This window comes from Oratosquilla oratoria, chromosome 18 (genome assembly GCF_046742065.1).
Source record: "Oratosquilla oratoria isolate Oo_2021 chromosome 18, ASM4674206v1, whole genome shotgun sequence".
Classification (NCBI taxonomy): Eukaryota; Metazoa; Arthropoda; class Malacostraca; order Stomatopoda; family Squillidae; genus Oratosquilla; species Oratosquilla oratoria.
The window spans coordinates 4520998-4533933 of record NC_134794.1 but is presented as its reverse complement, the minus strand read 5'-3'; the positions used below and the strand labels follow the sequence as shown (position 1 = coordinate 4533933).

Genomic DNA, 12936 nt, shown 5'->3' with positions numbered 1-12936 from the left:
CGTTATCATACTGGGCAAATTTTCCTCCGACCTCCAATTAATTGGTGGTACCGCCTACCTCCAACACTTTTTTTTCAACAGTTTACGTATACATTTGATATGCTGAAGTGTGATAACGTTTTTATAATTTTTTTATCTTTTATTTATTTATTTATTTATTTATTTATTTATTTATTCATTTACTTTTTGGTCGTCATTACACCTATTATCTAGTTTTTTTTTTTTTTTTTTTTTTTAAATCTTTGATTTTGTCTCTGGATCATTTGCGATGATTCGGTTAAGGCTCCTTTCCCACGTATTGACTTTTTGCCGTGCGCCGTCCACGACACGACGTCGTCCTCTCAAATAAACATGGTTGTCTATGGACGCTTTCACACGTCACGACCACAACCACGTGTGAAAGCGTTTGGGAACACGACGTCGTGTCGTAGACGGCGCACGGCGAAAAGTCGATACGTGCGAAAGTCATAGAGGCCTTCTCAAGAGAAAACGGGAATGTTATTTTAGTTGTGCACTTCTACGCGATATAGCATTATAAAATTAAATATTAATTTTGTATATCATAATACTTGAACATAATATGCGATTTTCTTTTTTGTTTTTTATTTCCGCCAAGAAAATCGCATATTACGTTAATGTATTATAATTTACAAAATTAATAATTAATTTTCTATTACTATATCGCATAGTTGTCCAATTCTAAAAATTAACCAAAAACGGCTGATTTAGATCCCATTTTCTTTTTCGAGTTTATCCCTCAGAAGAATAAAATTGCCAGACGAAATTCAACGAAAACGAGAATTCAAACACTGAATAGTATTAAAATAACAAAATTGAATTAATCTATTTATAATACATAAAGTACTGATCTCTGAATAAAATACAAAAACAAAGATTTAGGAATGACCTATTGTAGGCTTTATGGTCTTTTGCGGTCTTATATTTTTATGTTGTTAAATATAGATTACAAAACATGTATATATCACTTGTGCTCATGGTGTAGTGGTTATCACATCTGTCTAACACACAGAAGGTCCCAGGTTCGAGCCCTGGTGAGCACAGAAGTGGTTTTACTTCTGTTCTTTCGAGAGGGAATTACCTACAGGAGTTGTCGGGATGCGGTCAGTCGTCTGAACTCTCCATAGCTTTGCTGCAAAAGAAATTCCCATTCTCCCTCCTCCTCTTCCTTCTCCTCTTCCTCCACCTCTTCCTCTTTCTCCTCCACTTTACAAAGGAGGGGCATGCCGACAGGAGACCTTTTGGTCTATAACTAGGTCGGAGGCGAAAAAATTATAATGATAACGATGGTGGTGATGATGATGGTGAGGAAGAGGAGGAGGAGGAGGAGGAGTTGTGAGGAGAAGAAAGCAATAGAGGAAAATTGTTCATTTCCTCCTCCTCCTCCTCTTTTCCTCTTCCTCCTCCTCCTCCTCCTCCTCCTCCTTCTCGTCATTATCACCATAATTGTCTTCAGATTCTTGCCCCTTCTCCTCAAATTCCTCCTGCTCCTCAAATTCGTCCTCCACGTATTCTTCCTCCTCATCCTTATCTTCCTCTTCATACCGTTTCTCCTCTTCCTCCTCCTCCTTTTTTTTTATCTCCTTTTTTTAAGCCGAAGACAAAAAACAAACACGTACGTAACACAACAATGTAGTATTTCTTCACCTTGAAATCTACCATAGAGGAGAGCGTGGAGACTGTTGCCGGCTATAATGGGACCCTGGGTATCAGACAAGATATCCCAGAGCCTGAGTAAATACACGCGGGGTCGAATTATATAATCCCTTTTTTTCTTCTTCTTCTTCTTCTTCTTCTTCTTCTTCTTCTTCTTCTTCTTTCCCTTCTTCTTCTTCTTCTTCTTCTTCTACTTATTTCTCTTCTTCTTCTTCTCCTTCTTCTCCTTCTTCTTCTTTTTCTTTTTCTCCTTCTTCTCCAACTCCTCCTCCTCCTTCTCCTTCTTCTTCCCCTTCTCCTTTTTCTTCTTCTTCTCCTCCCCCTTCTTCTTCTTCTCCTTCTTCTTCTTTTTTCTCCTCCTCCTCTCCTTCCTCCTCCTTCTTCTTCTTCTCCTTCTTCTTCTTCTCTTTCTCATTCTTCTTCTCCTCCTCCCCCTTCTTCTTCTTTTTCTTCTTCTTCTTCTCCTTCTTCTTTTTCTCTTTCTTCTTCTTCTCCTTCTTCTTCTTCTTCGTCTTCTTCTTCTTCTTCTTCTTCTTCTTCTTCTTCGTCTTCTTCTTTTTCTTCTTCTTTTTCTTCTTCTTCTTCTTCTTCTTCTTGGCGGAAGACCATTGTTGTAGTTGAGAGCGAGTATCTGTAGAACGACATTTTTCCTTCCGCCCCGATGATCAGAAACTTCGTGGAAATGAACAAATTTCCTCCATCGCTTTCTTCTCACAATTCCTCCTCCTCTTCTTCCTCTTCTTCACTCTTCCTCTTCCTCCCCATCATGCTGTTCCTTTCCCTCCTTTTTCTCCTCCTCCTCCTCCTCCTCCTCCTCCTCCCCATCATGCTGTTCCTTTTCCTCCTCTTTCTCCTCTTTCTCCTCCTCTTCTTCCTCCTCTTCCTCCTCTTCCTCCTCTCCATCATGCTGTTTATTTTCCTCCTCTTTCTCCTCTTCCTCCTCCTCCCCATTATGCTGTTCCTTTTCCTCCTCTTTCTCCTCCTTCCCATCTTGCTGTTCCTTTTACTCCTCTTCCTCCTCCTCCTCCTCATAATCATCACAATTATCTTTATATTCCTGCTCTTCCTCATCCTTTTCAAATTCCTCTTCCTTTCCCTCCTTCTCTTATCATTCCTCTTCCTCCTCTTTTCCTCCTCTTCCTCCTCCTCCTCCTCATGATCATCATAATTATCTTCAGATTCCTGTTGTTCCTCATCCTTCTCAAATAACTCCTCTTCCTCCTCTTCCTCCTCTTTTCCTCTTTTTTCTCCACGTCATCATTATCATACTTATCTTCAGGTTCATGCTCCTCCTCCTCTTCCTCCTCCTCTTCCTCTTCCTCCTTCTCTTTTCTTCTTCCTCTTCCTCTTCCTCCTCTTTTCTTCTTCCTCTTCCCCCTCCTCTTCCTCCTCCTCCTCCTCCTTCTCTTTTTTCTTGCTCCTCCTTCTCCTCTTCCTCATCTCCCCCTCTTTTCCTCCTCCTCCTCCTCTTTTCTTCCTCCTACAGCTTCTCTTTTCTATACTCCTTCTTCTCTTTCTCTTGCTCCTCCTCTTCCCCCTCTTCCTCCCCTTCCCCCTCTTTTCCTCCTCCTCCTCCTCCTCCTCCTCCTCGTCTTTGTCATCATAATTATCTTCAGATTCCTCTTCCTCCTCAAATTCCTCCCAATTCTTCCTTCTCCTCATCCTCATCTTACTCCCCTTTTCCTCTTCCTCCTCTTTTCCTCTTCCTCCTCATTTCCTCTACCTCCTCTTTTCCTCTTCCCCCTCTTTTCCTCTTCTCCTACATCTCCTTTTCCTTTTCACCCTTCTCTTTTCCTCTCCTCCTACATCTTCTCCTCCTTTTTCTCCTCATCCTCCTCTTTTCAACTCTTTTTCCTCTTCTGCTACAACATTTCCTCCCACTCTTCCCCCTCCTCATCCTTCCCCTCCTCTTCCTTCTCCTTTTTCCTCTTCCTCCTCTTGTCATCCTCGTTCACTTCCTTCCTCCTCGTCTTCCTCCTATTCCTTCTCTTTTTCCTGTTCCTTTTGTTCCTCCTCTTCCTCTTTCCCCTCCTCCTCCTCCTCCTCCTCCTCCTCCTCCTTCCCGAGAAGATGTGTGTGCATGCGTGCAAAGCTCCTTTATCGCAAGATCATGGGGCTCTCGCAAAAGGTCCCATCCACCCCCCACCCCCACCCCATCCACCTCTCCACCCCCACCCCCATTCACCTCTGCACGTGACCTGAGGTTATAAAGAAGAAGACCCTCTCTCCTCGCGTTCCACGAAGGTCTCCTCGTGCCTTCACGACCAAGAACCCTCCACTCAGTCGATGCCCATGACTTCGAAGGTCAGATGACTTCGCCTGGCGAAGAACGCGAAGAAATCCTTTTGTTCCACAAAGTTCTCCTCGTGTCTTCAAGACAGGGACCCACTCAGGCGATGCTCATGACTTCGAAGGACAGATGACTTCGCCTAGCGAAGAACCCGAAGAAATCCCATCGTTCTACGAAGGCCTTCGTGCCTTCACGACGAAGGACACTGCACCGAAGGCGATGCCCAAGACTTCGAAGGACATGTGACTTTGCCTGGCGAAGAACCCGAAGAAACCCTCGCGTTTCCACGAAGGTCCTCCTCGTGCCTTCACGACGAAGGACGCTCCACTCAGACGATGCTCAAGACTTCGAAGAACAGATGACTTCGCCTGGCGAAGAACCCGAAGAAACCCCATTGTTCCACAAGAGTCTTCGACGTTTCAGGACTGTAGAATTCCTCCCCGCCGCCAGCCAGAGCAGCTTTTCAGTCCTGTCCCTGTGTTCTTCGGGTGTTCTTCGAGTGTTCTTCGGGTGTTCTTCGGATGTTCTTCGTCGCCCGGAGAGAAGGTCACCTGGGCAACGGGCTCAGGAGACCCGAGCGTCGAGCTGGAAAGGCGTAATCCAGATCGGTTTCTTCTGTATCACTTCGGGGAAGGATATTCTTAGCTCTCAGGACAGCTGCTGCTGCTGTTCTCAACCTGCATGCTCATGGCTCCCTTGTCTATTTATTTGTTTATCTATTTCTATTTTGTTTTATTTTATTAATCTTATATTAAATTTGTAACCGAGGTGTCATTTCGACACTGAACTAAAATAAAAAAAATTCCTGGGACGCACGAACCAATTTTTTTTTTTTTTTAGGGGGGGGGGAGGGGCTGTGGATCCCCAGTGCTTCCAAAAACAGTTCGACCCAACCCGACCCAGACCAATCTACGTTAGCACAGTTCAGCTAAACCCAACGCAACCGAATCCAACCCAGTCCAACCCAGTCCAAACCTTACGAGCCCAATTGAACTCAACCCAACGCAACCAAACCAAACTAAACCCAACTTAGACCGTCGCAATCGAGTTCAACCCAACCTAATCCAACCCAGTTCAAACCTTACGAGCCCGATTGAATTCAACCCAACCAAACCAAACCAAACCAAACTTAACTTAGACTGTCCCAATCGAGTTCAACCCAACCCAACCGAGCCCAACCTAATCCAACCCAGTTCAAACCTTACGAGCCCGATTGAATTCAACCCAACCAAACCAAACCAAACCAAACTTAGACTGTCCCAATCGAATTCAGCCCAATCCAACCGAGCCCAACCCAATCCAGTCCAACCTAATCCAACCCAACACAACCCAGTTGAGTCCACTCAAACCATTCTTCCGAAGAGGAGGGGAGGGGGTTGCTGATAGGCACGCTGGAAACTCCTTCGAGGAAAACCCTTTTAGTCGAAATCACGATGAGGCGACCTTAGGGGCGTTCTTCGGGAAAAAAGTCCTTTCAGACAAGACAGAATTCCTTCCTCGAGAAGAGCCTTCTACGAATCAATCTCATCTTTTTTTTTTTTTTTTTTTTTATTTATTTATTTATTTATTTATTTTTTTTTTTTTGCAATGTGACGTCAGCATGATTTTTTTTTTATTTTTTTTTTTTTTTTTTTTTTTTTTTTTTTTTTTTTTTTTTTTTTTTCAATGCGACGTCAGCGTGAAGACTGGGTCGAAGCAGAATCGCCATGGAGGGCGCCGACGGACCCTCCACGCGGTTACCGCGCGGTTCAAACCGCTAGTATGAATAGGACCTTAAGTTAATTCCTTGAGAGAGCATGGTGAAAATAAACTAAATTCTTTTCCTCTTTTCTAAAGCCCATTAACACTATCATCAACATCTGAAGGTGCAGCCCCGAAAGGCTGGTATTTGGTTTTAAGTTAAGGTTCTACATGTTCATCATACGCGGGCTTAGCCTTAGCGCAAACTTAGACATAGGCAACACAGGCGACACAGCAAAGACAGACTTCCTGTTGCTGAATTGAAGTTCAATTTCAACTTCTCTCTGACTTGAAATGCTTATAGATGTACTACATCAGCATTTCGAGAGAAAAGTTCAGACCGTACTTCAAATCAGCAACAGGAAGTCTGTCTTTGCTCTGTGCTGCGTCGCCTGTGTCACCTGCGTCGCCTGTGTCACCTGCGTCGCCTGTGTCACCTGCGTCGCCTGTGTCACCTGCGTCGCCTGTGTCACCTGCGTTGCCTGTGTCACCTGCGTCGCCTGTGTCACCTGCGTCGCCTGTGTCACCTGCGTCGCCTGTGTCACCTGCGTCGCCTGTGTCACCTGCGTCGCCTGTGTCACCTGCGTTGCCTGTGTCACCTGCGTCGCCTGTGTCACCTGCGTCGCCTGTGTCACCTGCGTCTCCTGTGTCGCCTGCGTCGCCTGTGTCACCTGCGTCGCCTGTGTCACCTGCTTCGGCTGTGTCGTCTGCGTTTCCTGTGTCACCAGCGTCGCCTGTGTCACCTGCGTCGCCTGTGTCACCTGCGTCGCCTGTGTCACCTGCGTCGCCTGTGTCACCTGCGTCGCCTGTGTCACCTGCGTCGCCTGTGTCACCTGCGTCGCCTGTGTCACCTGCGTCGCCTGTGTCACCTGCGTCTCAATTTGCGCTCAGGTATAACTAGACATTGTATTTATTTCTAGCGCGAAATTGTGTAATTTGTCTTTTCCGGTTGTAGAAATTTCATTGGTTAATGATTACAAATGTGTCAGCTGTCTTATCCTCACATGAAGTGGAAGGTAGATGGCTGTATGGATGCAGAGAAAAGGTCCTGCACCCGCCAGGGATCGAACCTGGGACCATCTGCGTGTAAAGCAGATGTGATAACCACTACACCACGAGTGCCCTGTATTGTATGGGGGATACCATAAAATTAAAATGTAAAGAAACAAACGAGTTTAAACAAACAAAAATTTATGTGCTCACCAGGGCTCGAACCTGGGACCTTCTGTGTGTTAGACAGATGTGATAACCACTACACCATGAGCACGTATAATGTTGGGGAACTGGCGTGTATAATAATTCTATGTTTCTTACTAATATATATTAATGACACTAAAGTGTTATGTGCTCGTGGTGTATATTTGAACGTTCCCTATTTCTTTCATTACAGGACCACTGGCATTTTCTGTAGTTTTCAAGTCAGGTACAGCTGGTTGAATAAAAAGAAATAATGAACAGAGTTTGCATTAACATAATCTTGAATGTAGTGTTTTAATGGGACAGAAAAAACAAGCTAGATGGTTTTGGTAGCTTTCATAAATCAAGGCGGATTTTTGTACACTTGATGGCAGCGATATACTGTAACGATTTAAACTCTTTGGGACGTTTGCAGCCTTTTTCTTCTGCTCCGATTGTGGTGTTATTTGTGACACACGCGTACACACACACACATACACACACACACACACACACACACACACACACACACACACATACACACACACACACATACACACACACACACATATATATATATATATATATATATATATATATATATGTGTGTGTGTGTGTGTGTGTGTGTGTGTGTGTATAAATCGACGTTACCTGGGTTAATCGAAGTTTGTAATATTTCTTCCTGGATTTTTTTTTTTTTTTTTTTTTTTTTTAATTTCTTTTATTGGATAGATCATCCGACGATAGCCAGAATAAATATACTGGTTAGTATTTCGTCAGCACAACTGCAGGAATTAGAGCTGGAGGAGATAGAGACGATTAAGGCTGAATGGTGCGTGTCAACGGGAACGTTGGTGAAGAAGGGCTCAACATCTAACGAGGCAACCATACCTATGGCAGATGTGGATTGGTTAACTCAAAGAAGTCCGTGGGGGATTTATGGCTGCAGCAGACTGGAATGTACAGTAAGGCTTGAGTTCCTCAGCTGAAAGCTTGGTTGGATTGTAAATGAGCGAAGGTATCTGGCTTATCTTGTTATCTGGCTTATGATCGACACAAGCCGGAAGTCAAGTTTGTGCGTTTTGGCATCACTACAAGTGTGGCTTTAACCATTATCATCAGTTGACTTACTGAGCTGTAGACCTTCAACTTCGGAGATTACCAATCGATAACTATGTTACGGGTTTCTTTGTGTTCTTTATATGATTATATTTATTGTTCTTGAATTTTAAGGAATCCTGGAAGAGCCTGGCTTTTCTGACCTTGCTCTTATCTCATGGTCAATGGTTTACTAAGGTAATTCATCCATTAGCTTCCTTTGTCTCCTTTTTGTTCCACCTTTCACTTCCACCTCTTATGCCGCCTACTCACACCGTTCACCTCACACTGACGCGAGCTTCCTTCAAGCTAAGAAGAAAACTTACTTGTGCTCACCAGGGCTCGAACCTGGGACCTTCTGTGTGTTAGACAGATGTGATAACCACTACACCATGAGCACGTTGCAGATAGACAGTGTATGCTATGCAGTTATCTTAGCTACGGGGAGAGGGGCAGGGAAGAAGAGGGTGAGAAAGTGAAAGTGCGAGAGACCAAAGGCCGTAGTTGAAATAAAACTGGGAAGACAAACAAGCACAGCTACCATCATTCGTTAAGCAGTGGCCACGAATGCAAGTTAAAAGGATAATACTGTTAAATGAATTAGGGCATTATACTGCTGGTAGGGAATAATGAGAGGCGATGCATATAAAGAGGTCACATGACATGCATCCTACAATACCAACGTGCTCATGGTGTAGTGGTTATCACATCTGTCTAACACACAGAAGGTCCCAGGTTCGAGCCCTGGTGAGCACAAATAGATTTTCTTCTCTGCTTGTCAGCCATATAGACCCTGAAGAATTGTGGGATTCTATAAAACTCAAAAATCTGACAGCTACCAAGGAGTACATTGGAGAGCTTTCAAGGTCAAGGAGTGGTGTGGCGTCGCGTTAGATAATGGGAAATTACAGGACTTTGAATTGATGGATTATAGTTCTCTTAAGAAGGGATAAGGAGAAGTAGGTCGGACAAATCGCTTAGGATGTCGAGGGCCATCTAAGTGCGAGTGACCACACACTTGTTTACTGAACCCTAAAGAAACTCCGTTACAAAATGTAACCCAGCTGAGCATTCTACGGACAGCTGATCAGCAGCTAGTATCAGGCATGGTTGGATGTAGAGATGTATGGGCTGAATACGCGACTAATACTCCGAGTGATCAAATTTGTAGAGTCTTTCATTTTGTAGACACAACATGGCGCGATTTGTGGGCACGCACTGTATTGACCACGTAGTCGCAATCTGACGCGCATTCCTCCCTAGCCTGCGTAACCCGAGGTTGACCCAATCCAATGCAATCATAGGTAATTATGCGCCACGGGGGGTTGTCCATGCTATGTAGATATACGGCTTCGGGCCACATGTAAAACGAGCTTTGACCCATCCAAATAAAGGACAAGAACTCACTAACCCTCTGTCCTTCTCTATGTAGCGCCTCCTCGCCCCGGCCAAAATATTTTAATTTAAATGTTTCTATCCCCTCGTCTGCATTCATTTGTCAATAGATTTCCTCATATATATCCCAATGGCAATTACTTGGTTCCGGAACTCTCCCTCTTTGTTTCCCATTGATATTGCATCGGCTTGATACAGATATGATGTTAGTTTTCATATTTCATATTCCTTACCAATTTTGATTATTTTTTCGTTTATTTTAATTTCTTATATAATCCATACATGCGTATGTTGAACATACATGGTGACATCACACATGTCTACTGCAGTTGAAGCAGTGTCAGCTGTCTTAAATCTAAGCGCAGCTGAGACGCAGGCAACAGAGGAGACGCAGCACAGCAAAGGCAGATTCCTTCTTGCTGAATTGAATAACAGTTTGAACTTCTTTGCCATTTAAAATACTTCTAGATGTGCTACTTTAGTATTTCAAGTGAGAGAGAAGTTCAAACTGTACTTCAATTCAGCAACAGGAATTCTGTCTTTACCTGTGCTGCGTCGCCTGTGTCGCCTGTGTCGCCTGTGTCATCTCCCTCGTGTTCTTTACCACACTCGTTCAAAGTCACCAAGAGTTCATATTTTCATTCGTTTCTCCAGATGTACGAATACGAAAAACGCCATTATTCTCCCTATCTCTATCCAGTTTCATTTGGCAAACCTGATAAGAGTGATTTATGACCCGAATCACGTTTTATTTCGCCCGGGATAAAACGTGGATCTGCTTGCAAAACGAGAAAGGAAAGGTAGCGCCCCCAGCGTGACATAATCATTTCTAGATGGTACTAGTATCAGAAGGACATAACAAGTGCTTTGTCGGTTAAAAGGGTTTATTGTGCTCACCAGGGCTCGAACCTGGGACCTTCTGTGTGTTAGACAGATGTGATAACCACTACACCATGAGCACGTGTACAGGATACAGTAGCTGTTGGATTTTGAGCTTATTTCAATAAATGCAATACACGTCATACAGATGGCGTTCATGATTATGACCTAAATCTCATATCCACAATCCACTTTCTCTCTCTCTCTATCTCTCGAATGAAAGTTAAAAGGCTGATACTGTTAAATGAAATAGGGCATTATACTGCTGGTAGGGAATAATGAGAGGCAATGCATATAAACAGGTCACATGACATGCAGACTACAATACCAACGTGCTCATGGTGTAGTGGTTATCACATCTGTCTAACACACAGAAGGTCCCAGGTTCGAGCCCTGGTGAGCACAAGTAAGCTTTCTTTTCTGCTTGTCACCCTTATGGACCCTGAAGAATTGTGGGATTCTATCAAACTCAAAAATCTGACAGCTACCGAGGAGTACATTGGAGAGCTTTCAATGTCGAGGAGTGGTGTGGCGTCGCGTTAGATACTGGGAAATATAGAGATGAGTCCTGACAGATTGGATGAGGGCCAGGACCGGTACAGGACTTTGAATTGATGGACTAGAGTTCTCTTATGAAGGGATAAGGATAAGTAGGTCGGACAAATCGCTTAGGATGTCGAGGGCCATCTTAGTACGAGTGACCACATACTTGCTTACTGAACCCTAAAGAAACTCCATTACAAAATTATAATCCAGCTGAGCATTCTACGGACAGCTGATCAGCAGCTAGTATCAGGCATGGTTGGATGTAGAGATGTATGGGCTGAATACGCGACTAATACTCCGAGCGATCAAATTTGTAGAGTCTTTCACCTTGCAGATACCACATGGCGCGATTTGTGGGCACGCATTGTATTGACCACGTGGTCGCAATCTGACGCCCATTCCTGTCTAGCCTGCGTAACCCGAGGTTGACCCAATCCAATGCAATTGTAAGTAATTATGCACCACGGGGGGTTGCCCATGCTATGTATATATACGGCTTTGGGCCACATGTAAAATTAGCTTTGACCTATCCAGATAAAGGACAAGAACTCACCAACCCTCTGTCCTTCTCTTCGTAGCGCCTCCTCCCCCCGGCCAAAACATTTTAATTTAAATGTTTCGATTCCCTCGTCGGCATTCATTTGTAAATAACTTTCCTCGTATATTTTCCCATGGCAATTACTTGGTTCCGGAACTCTCCCTCTCTGTTTCCCATTGATATTGCATCGTCATGATACAGATATGATGTTAGTTTTCATATTTCATATTCCTTACCAATTTTGATTATTTTTTCGTTTATTTTAATTTCTTATATAATCCATACGTGCGTATGTTGAACATACATGGTGACATCACACATGTCAACTACAGTTGAAGCAGTGTCAGCTGTCTTAAACCTAAACGCAGCTGAGACGCAGTCAACACAAGGGACGCAGCACAATGCAAAGGCAGATTTCTTCTTGCTGAACTGAAGTACAGTTTGAACTTCTCCATCACTTGAAATACTTCTAGATGTGCTACATCAACATTTCAAGTGAGAGAGAAGTTCAAACTGTACTTCAATTCAGCAACAGGAATTCTGTCTTTACCTGTGCTGCGTCACCTGTGTCGCCTGTGTCACAGTTTGCGCTCAGGCTAAGAAAAGTCTCATCTGCCTCGTGTTCTTTACCACACTCGTTCAAAGTCACCAAGAGTTCATATTTTCATTCTTTCTCCAGATCTACGAGTACGAAAAAACGCCATTATTCTTCATATCTCTATCTAGTTTCATTGGCAAACCTGATAAGAGTGATTTATGACCCGAATCACATTTTATTTCGCCCGGGGATATAACATGGATCTGCTTGTAAAACGAGAAAGGAAAGGTAGTGCCCCTTGTGTGATATAATCATTTCTAGATGATACTTGTATCAGCAGTATTTAACAAGTGCTTTGTCGGTTAAAAGGGTTTATTGTGCTCACCAGGGCTCGAACCTGGGACCTTCTGTGTGTTAGACAGATGTGATAACCACTACACCATGAGCACATGGACAGGATACAGTAGCTGTTGGATTTTGACCTTATTTCGATAAATGCAATACACCATGTGAGATCGAAACCTTTATTGGTACGACGTTTCGCTTGTTACAGCTTTTTCAAGTACAGACATGGCAAACACTCTGAGTATATATAGGCCAACGGGGAAGGAACTGGGAGAGATTATAAGGGAGGGGTGGGTGGTAGGTGGAGGGGCGGGGGTGTGAGAAGGGGGACGGGTGGGACTTGTTGGAGATAAAGGAAGACATTTCGGACAGTTTGCTGAAGTGGACTAAGGGGGACATTTCATACATTTGTATAATGCGGGTAATAGATGGAGGGGCGATGTTAAACATGCCTCTGTTCTGCTCAACGGTTTTGAAGCTTTGAATGGCGGCCGCTTCGAGGCATTTCCTCCTCACCCTGTCTGGTTCACTAAAAAGAAGCTCTGCGTTATCCAACGACCACCTGATGGATATCAGGCATGGTTGGATGTAGAGATGTATGGGCTGAATACGCGACTAATACTCCGAGCGATGAAGTTTGTAGAGTCTTTCACCTTGTAGATACCACATGACGCGATTTGTGGGCGCGCGTTGTATTGACCACGTGTTCGCAATGTG

General features: G+C 43.9%; 8 non-coding genes across 8 annotated transcripts; 3 read left to right on the top strand and 5 right to left on the bottom strand.

The window, feature by feature from the left end:
* The first annotated feature begins 988 nt into the window (after positions 1 to 988).
* Positions 989 to 1061, top strand: TRNAV-AAC (transfer RNA valine (anticodon AAC)). The gene has a single exon. It is a non-coding gene; the product is annotated as a tRNA-Val (tRNA).
* Positions 1062 to 6753: 5692 nt separating this feature from the next.
* Positions 6754 to 6826, bottom strand: TRNAV-UAC (transfer RNA valine (anticodon UAC)). The gene has a single exon. It is a non-coding gene; the product is annotated as a tRNA-Val (tRNA).
* A 72-nt stretch (positions 6827 to 6898) lies between these two features.
* Positions 6899 to 6971, bottom strand: TRNAV-AAC (transfer RNA valine (anticodon AAC)). The gene has a single exon. It is a non-coding gene; the product is annotated as a tRNA-Val (tRNA).
* Positions 6972 to 8305: 1334 nt separating this feature from the next.
* TRNAV-AAC (transfer RNA valine (anticodon AAC)) lies at positions 8306 to 8378 on the bottom strand. Its single transcript has one exon. It is a non-coding gene; the product is annotated as a tRNA-Val (tRNA).
* Positions 8379 to 8661: 283 nt separating this feature from the next.
* Positions 8662 to 8734, top strand: TRNAV-AAC (transfer RNA valine (anticodon AAC)). Its single transcript has one exon. It is a non-coding gene; the product is annotated as a tRNA-Val (tRNA).
* A 1527-nt stretch (positions 8735 to 10261) lies between these two features.
* TRNAV-AAC (transfer RNA valine (anticodon AAC)) lies at positions 10262 to 10334 on the bottom strand. Its single transcript has one exon. It is a non-coding gene; the product is annotated as a tRNA-Val (tRNA).
* Positions 10335 to 10584: 250 nt separating this feature from the next.
* TRNAV-AAC (transfer RNA valine (anticodon AAC)) lies at positions 10585 to 10657 on the top strand. The gene has a single exon. It is a non-coding gene; the product is annotated as a tRNA-Val (tRNA).
* Positions 10658 to 12250: 1593 nt separating this feature from the next.
* On the bottom strand, positions 12251 to 12323 carry TRNAV-AAC (transfer RNA valine (anticodon AAC)). Its single transcript has one exon. It is a non-coding gene; the product is annotated as a tRNA-Val (tRNA).
* Between the last annotated feature and the right edge of the window lie 613 nt (positions 12324 to 12936).